This window comes from Amia ocellicauda, chromosome 14, assembly GCF_036373705.1.
Source record: "Amia ocellicauda isolate fAmiCal2 chromosome 14, fAmiCal2.hap1, whole genome shotgun sequence".
Classification (NCBI taxonomy): domain Eukaryota; kingdom Metazoa; phylum Chordata; class Actinopteri; order Amiiformes; family Amiidae; genus Amia; species Amia ocellicauda.
In genome coordinates, this window is record NC_089863.1 from 33,918,272 (window position 1) to 33,926,213 (window position 7,942).

General features: G+C 41.3%; 1 long non-coding RNA gene across 1 annotated transcript; it reads left to right on the forward strand.

Moving 5' to 3' along the window:
* The first annotated feature begins 3,132 nt into the window (after positions 1-3,132).
* On the forward strand, positions 3,133-6,118 carry LOC136767702 (uncharacterized). Its single transcript, XR_010821870.1, has 4 exons — positions 3,133-3,269; positions 3,358-3,411; positions 3,731-3,790; positions 4,098-6,118. It is a non-coding gene; the product is annotated as an uncharacterized LOC136767702 (long non-coding RNA).
* Positions 6,119-7,942: the final 1,824 nt, after the last annotated feature.

Consider the following 7,942-nt stretch of genomic DNA (forward strand, 5'->3'; position numbering starts at 1 on the left):
GTTGGTGGCATGAGCACATGATTGGGTGACTAAAATGAAATGTCCGGGCTGTGCCCCATTAAAGTCTATGGGGGGGAGGCGTTGTTTCCGGGTGATGTGCAGCAACCCTCTCACCAATGAAGTATTTAAGAAGCAGATGGTGATGGGGGCATCTTTGACACCCACCTTTTATACAACTTCCTCACATAGGTATTTTTAATCTTGGGACAACCATAGGATGCACTCAAGTGCAGCCACTTTGTATCTCTCCTCAATGACACCAGCACCCTTCCTGACTCTCAATCCAAGGCTGGAGGGGACAGGAACACAGGGCAAGACTTCTCCATGGTGAAACGCCTAACTGCTTTCCAACCATACAGCCTCCCTGCTCAGCACTGCCCATGTCCACTTGACTCTGTCTCTCATTATCCTTGTTGTTCTCTCCTGATCACTCTTCTGCTGTATTTTTACTCCCACCCTCCATTAACTAAATCAGAGACAGGTGTAACAAATACAGGGGGACATCTGTTGCCAAGCTTAATTATCAATCATATTGTAGTGTAAGGTACACTTATACATTTCAATTAAAGAAGTGAATTTATAGTATCACCATATCACGAAAGTAGATAGTAGGGTTTTTTGGGCGCGGCCTATTTTGTTATGACGTATGCCCTAAGCTTATTAATATTCCTACGTCATAATTGGGGGGCGTGATTTTAGGTAGATTTATTTCCTTAATTATTCCTACGTCATATCCGTCAGAAAGTGTACACCCATAAAACCCTGAACAACAAGGCCGCCCATAACCGGTTGTTCTTGTTGTTCTTGTTGGTCAACTGTAGAGTGTGAATGGGTCGGCTCTTCCTGTAGTGGTTGGGGGTCTTTTTTAAATATGCATGTAATGGTCCCAGGTCTTAACAAGGCCTGTTTTGAATTAACAATACCATTTTGAATAGTGCGTTTATCATATTCACACTGTCTCTGTCTCTGTCTGTCTCTCTCTCTCTCTCTGTCTCTCTCTCGCCCAAGCATTTTATAAGATCAACAAGTTCTGTTGTCTGTAATGGTCCCAGGTCTTAACAATGCCATTTTGAATAGTTCGTTTATCATATTCACACTGTCTCTGTCTCTGTCTGTCTCTCTCTCTCTCTCTGTCTCTCTCTCGCCCAAGCATTTTATAAGATCAACAAGTTCTGTTGTCTGTAATGGTCCCAGGTCCTAACAATGCCTGTTTTGCATAGGGTACTTATGTTAACCCCAAGGTATATGGCTCTGTCTCTCCCCTCAAATTTAATTAAAAATAAAATTAAAAAAAGAGGGTGGGTGGGTGTGTGGGGGTGTTGGTGTGTATAGGTTAATTGTTTTTGTAAAAAAAAAAATAAAAAAAAAAGCTGTGGTTATATTTTATCTCACACATATTGTGTTCATTCGTTTTACTTAAATACATTCTAGGGTCTTAAAGCTCATAAGAGTTAGACTTAAGATAAGGATATGTTTTTAAAGTATTTTAGCAGTCTCAATCCCTAAAGGTAAGGAATCATTTAAAAAATAAAAACAACTGATCACTCAATGCTAAATAGATCACAACACTCAAGGCTAAATCACTAACACCCGGGGGGCGGGGTTGGGCTCAGACAAACGTCGGTATGGCTTGTGTTATCAAAACATTCAGAATACTTTTAAACTATATAATTTATAAGCTTTGTAAAATAAACCCAAATATCTCTTTTGCGGGGATAAACGCTGTTCTGAGTAGTTTGTGACTTGTTTAATACCAAACAAAGCAGCGCTATTAAAAAAAAAAAAAAAAAAAAAAAAAGCTGTGGTTATATTTTATCTCACACATAATGTGTTCATTCGTTTTACTTAAATACATTCTAGGTTCTTAAAGCTCATAAGAGTTAGACTTAAGATAAGGATATGTTTTTAAGGTATTTTAGCAGTCTCAATCCCTGATGATAAGGAATCATTTAAAAAATAAAAACAACTGATCACTCAATGCTAAATAGATCACAACACTCAAGGCTAAATCACTCACACCATGGGGGGGGGGGTTGGGGGTGGGCTCAGACAAACGTCGGTATGGCGTGTGTTATCAAAACATTCAGAATACTTTTAAACTATATAATTTATAAGCTTTGTAAAATAAACCCAAATATCTCTTTTGCTGGGGATAAACGCTGTTCTGAGTAGTTTGTGACTTGTTTAATACCAAACAAAGCATCGCTATTAAAAAAAAAAAAAAAAAAAAAAAAAAAAAAAAAAAACGCTGTAAAAGCGCTACTTATTTTAGATCTTTATAGTTATTTTCTTGGCTCAGGTTGTTTTTTAGCGCGTATAAAGGTCTGAAATATTCTTAGTGTTTATTGACTATAGGTCTTGATGCTTAAAAATGTTTTTTGAGAGACCAAAAGGTTCTAATAAAAGTTTAGAGTAGAGAGGAGAGAGATCGTCGCCATCTTGGTGTCTATTTGAAATTTGATGCAGGGTCATTTTATTGGTTGTTTTTGATATGTTAATTGGTAACAGGATGGCACAAAGGACAGCCCAGAACAATGCCTTACAAGCAGATCCGGCAGCTGGCCGTCAGTATAAGTATGAAGGTCTGGTCTTCAGCTCGACAGACTCGTACTGACCTTTCGATTTAAGCCTAAAGATCAACAATGTCCGGAAACAACATCAACGACTTCGATTTAAACGAGTTTTTAGGTAAGTCTTTAAATTATTTTCATTGACTCAGAGCGTGTTGTGGTCATGTATTGTAAATAAGGTTATACCATCTGTTTTAAGTTCTGTAAAATTATTTTTCAGCCAGTCAACAGGAGTTAATTCCCAACGCTGAGGAGATCATCTGGAACAACGACGGTAAGATTTTTGTGTTTGCGCTCAAGGGTTCTTATGTATGGTTGTGTGTGTGTGGTTTTGAAGCGGCTCATTAGAGTTATGAAAACGTTTTAATATATATTAAAGCCAGTCTCTTTAATTACACAGAAACTATCGAAAGGCCTGTGATTAATGTCTCCGAGGAGCAAACAAGAGAAGTGGTTGTCCCTAGACAGGCGGTCTGCCGTCCGGGTAAGAACTAAACCCCTGTTTGTTTGTATAACGTTTCTGTAAGATGTTTGAGGCCCGTTTTGTTAATTTTAAAAAATTATCCTTTCTAACAGTATTAAGAAACGTGGTTCGAGACAACGAAAGGCCTTCCACATCGAGGTCTTGTTTCGTTTTACATTCGAGAACCGTAACCTTTCAAGAATCTGAAAGGCCGTCAGCCCCGGTATCTGATAGCGGTGAGTATATATCTGCCGTTTGTAAGAGGTTAAAGCTTTTTATAAAGCGGGAGTGGTTAAAGGTTAAACATGTCTCTTACCTCCACAGAAGTGCAAAAAGCTAAACCAGCTGAAAAACATAAGAAACGATTATTCTTTGGAGGTAAGTAAGATCTTTCAAACTTTAATGTTTTTAAAAGGGGGTTTGTTTGCCCGTTGAGGGCTGATATTTAAGCGACGGGTGCCCATTTCCTGTAGGGCGGGGGGTTCTGGGAAAGATCTTTAGAAGTCCGGACAGGTCTAGGCTTGTTTCTGGGGCATGTGTTTAGAAATGACCGATTGTCCTACCGTCTGGTTAGGAAGTAAAGCTGGCCGAAAGGTTTTAGTAAGTTGTTTGGCTTATCTTCCGCAATTATACTTCTGTTTTAAAGTGGCTGTAGGAAAAGGCTTGAAGGTGTTCATTGTATTTAATATTTAAACAGATCGTGAAAACGTTTGTGAAACAGGAAGTCCCGGGATCAGGAAGCGTTTACACTTGGAAGGTTCGTTTAAAAATGAAATGTGGTGTGGGTGTGTGTGTATAAAAAGTTTTATTAACAATATTACAGTTTTTAAAGAAACATTTAAGAAACCGTTTATTTACAGAGGCTTCTCTGTTTTACATTTATTATCAAGTCCTAATAAATATATTGTCTGTAAATAATAAGGCGTTGTAGTGAATGTCTAAGACTATTTTCAAAGGTCTAAAAAAAGCTAAAGGTTTTGAAGGTACTGGATATGTTGTTTTAAGTTTGATTTCTGTCGCCGTTTAAAGATGTAAATGTAATGTATATTTTTATTCTACCCCAGACTCTTGGGATAGTCATTCTGTGGATGAGCTATTGAGGACAATCACCCCGTCTAAGTGGGATCAAACATCTTCCCCGGAGAGATCACCGAGAGGATCCCCCACGGTGGTCTTGGAGACCCCCCAACATCTACTCAGGCCACAGCCTTCTGGGGGTAATTCAACAACCCAGATTCAGCCCGACGCATTGTCGGTCGGAACAAATACAGGCAACCAACAACCTCAGGGGTCGCCGTCAGTCAGGGTTGACACACCACCCAACGTCGGACTGGTTTCAACATCGCCCCCCCATCCCCGTTTCTTGGCTACAGAAACGCTGAACAGTACACCGCGATTGGCCAGGGTGTCACCGCAAAGGCCTTCTTGGTCTCCGTCCGTGAGTATACGCTCGCACCCTGCCTCCTTCGACCGAGATTTACCGGAGCGACCATCCTTTGAAGCTGTGCCAGGACACCATTCCCCGGAGCTACTTCCTGAAGGTCGGCATGAGTTGCTACGTACTTTGTTACTAAATCAAAGACTTGTGTTAGTGGGACAAAACCTTGTGATAGAGAGCCAAAACACCCTTATTAATACCCTTACTAACGAATTGTACCGTATTTAATGTTTTAATAGATACAGAACGCCTTACTATTGTGATTTGTTGGAAAAATAAGAAATAAATAAAAAAATGTCCGGACTTGGTAAAAGAACTCACAAACTAAAGGATTATGATCAAGTTAGGGCCCCAAAAAGACCTTCCCGAGAGAACATCCCCGGCCCTGTTGTGAACTCCTCTGATGTCCCAATGAACCAGGAACTATTACAAATGATAAATGATTTAAATAACCCCCAATCACCCCCGATAGAATGTGAATTAACAGACTTACCGGTGAACCCCGACCTGTTACAGATGGTCAATGATCTAAATAACCACCTCCCAACGGTAGAGCTTATAGAGGTTCAACCCCTAGTTCACCCCGATTTGTTTGAAATGGTGGAGGCTTTGGAGACGCTACCCCGACCAAATTCTGCCCCTGTTATAAATGATTTGAGACAATTAGAACACAGTACGGCGGCAGAAGCAGCCGTCACTATAGAGGAGGGTCTTGACATTAACCGGTTGGATATCTTTGAAGGACTTTTACGGGCTTTAAATGAGCCTCCTCAAAAAGGGGGTTTTGTAGATGTCAGCAGTGGGGGTGTTCGGAATGTGGAGGGTTCTGAGACTGATAAGGTTGTGGAGGACATGCTCTGTGAGAATGTAGGGGTTGAAGGCTTTGTTCAAAATGATGATGTGGCCAAGAGTAACAGTGATCCCGTGATTATAGATAGACCGGCCTATAACAATTTTGAAATGATTCAGCGTTTTAATTTTGCAGAACTTTTAAATTGTGACAATTATGCAGAAATATTTGTCAACATACACGAGGCCTTGCAAAACATGCTTGAACAGGTTGCTGAAAGGGTCAGACCTCGAGATGTTGTACAGTTAGAACTCAGAGGGGATGATTTGTTTAGCAACCTATCTGTAATGATGAGTGGAGATAATTTAGATGTTGATGAATTTCTGGCTAAAATCGAAGCGTTATTGCAAAGTAACGCATCCATCTTAGCGGATGAAAGTCTGTCTCTGGTAATGAATGTGGTTCGTAACCCTGAGGGTGGGGCACTTAGAAGACTGTCGAAATGCTTGAAGAACGACATAATTAGGAACAAGCTCAGGCAATTAGTGGTGAGTTCCAATGGGGACAATAAGCTCTGTTTTGCTTACAGTTTAATAAAACTACTTACCCCCGACATGCCTGAACCCCAAGCTATGCAAGAGGCTTTAATGCTTCATCAGAGGGCCGGCTTAAACTCTCAACAGATGGTTGCCTTTTCAGACATTACCAGGTTTGAGGAGTTGTTGTCTTTAAAAATTGTTGTGTGGTACCGTTGTGAGGTAAAGGAAGTATTTGTGAAATTTCAGACACATCCTGAAACCCATACACAGACACTGTTTCTCTTCCTAAGTGATAGTCATTACTTTGGAATAAAGAGTTTGACGGCTTTTTTGGGTTGTTCGTATGTTTGTCATTGGTGTTATAAGGCCTTCAATGATAAGCTTAAGCACCGCTGTGACGGTTACTGTAACGTCTGTTTCAATCCGCAATGTCGTAAGGGTTTGGCCCCTACCATCCGATGTAAAGATTGCTTAAGGATTTGTCTCTCCGCGTTCTGTTTTTCCGAACATAAGGTACAGAGGGCCGCTGCTGAGGGGGTTAAAAAACGGAGTTATTGCGATCAAACTAAATATTGCCCGCAATGTTGCCTCCAGTACCGTTTTTATGAGGCTAAACCACACAAATGTCTGGAGCCGAGATGTAGGATCTGTAATGCTGATTTAACCCCGGGGTCTGAACACCAGTGCTTTATTCAGCCGGTTAAAAAGGAGCCGCCGCACAACCGGTATGTCTTTTTTGATTTTGAATGCCGGCAAGAAAACGGGGTCCATGTTGCTAATTATATACACTGTATTGACATGTTGGATTGTGAGTGGTCAGCTAGTGGTGAGAGTTGTGTCAGGGCTTTCTTTACGCGGTATCGCGGTCCAAAATACATCAATTACACATTTATTGCCCACAATGCTAAGGGTTATGATTCTTACATTTTGATGAAGTATCTGGTGGAAAATGGGGTGACCCCAAAAATAATAGCTCAGGGTAGCAAGATCATGTGTTTCACCGACGAAGCTTTCAACCAACGTTACATAGACTCGTTAAATTTCCTCCCCATGAAATTGAGCGCTTTGCCTAAAGCTCTGGGTTTTGAGGCTCAGAAGAAAGGCTGGTTCTGCCATTTTTTTAATACTAAGGACACTCAAAATTATCGAGGGTCCTACCCGCCCGCCTCTTATTATGGGGTTGATACTATGATGTCTCATGAGAGGGAGGAATTCTTTAAATGGTACAATACGGTTAAGGGAGGTGTTTTTGATTTCCGCGAAGAGATGGCCGCTTATTGTAAAAATGATGTGGTGATCCTTAAAGAAGCCTGTTTGCGTTTCCGCGCCGAGGTTATCAACACATCGGGCCTCGACCCTTTGCAAAGTGTGACCATAGCGTCTCTCTGCATGAAAATGTATCGATCCAATTTCTTGCAGAAAAACACTATAGCGGTCACCACTTCTGACAACTATCGTGCTAGACAAAAGAACTTTTCGACTGTCTCCATACAGTGGCTGGAATATCTGAGTGCCCGGGATAACATCTTCATCAGACATGCTTTAAATCAAGGGGAAGTCAAAATGGGTCCTTACTACTTAGACGGTTTTAGCGACGTGTCCGGGCGGCGTACCGCTTATGAGTTTGCTGGTTGTATTTACCATGGCTGTCCTCAGTGCTTCGACCCAAACACCTTTAACCCCGTAACACAAAAACTCTGCGGTGACATGTACTATGATTTCCAGGAACGAATTGAAACTTTAAAAAACACCTATGGTTTGAATGTGCTGGTGATTTGGGAACACGCGTGGACGACCCTGAAGCAACAGGATGTGGGGGTACAACGGTTTATGGAAACCTTGGACTTTCCTGAACGTCTAGAGCCCAGGGATGCGTTATTTGGGGGTCGTACCAACGCCCTCTGTTTACATTATGAGGTAAAGGATGGTGAGAGAGTAGATTACTATGATTTCACCAGTCTGTACCCTTATGTCAACAAGACCAAAATGTACCCGGTGGGGCATCCAACCATTGTTTATCGTGACTTTCTCGAAATCGGACAGTACTTTGGTTTGATCAAAGTCACCATGTACCCTCCTCGCGAGCTGTTCTTACCCGTGTTGCCTTACAGGTGTTCGGGAAAATTGATGTTCCCTCTGTGT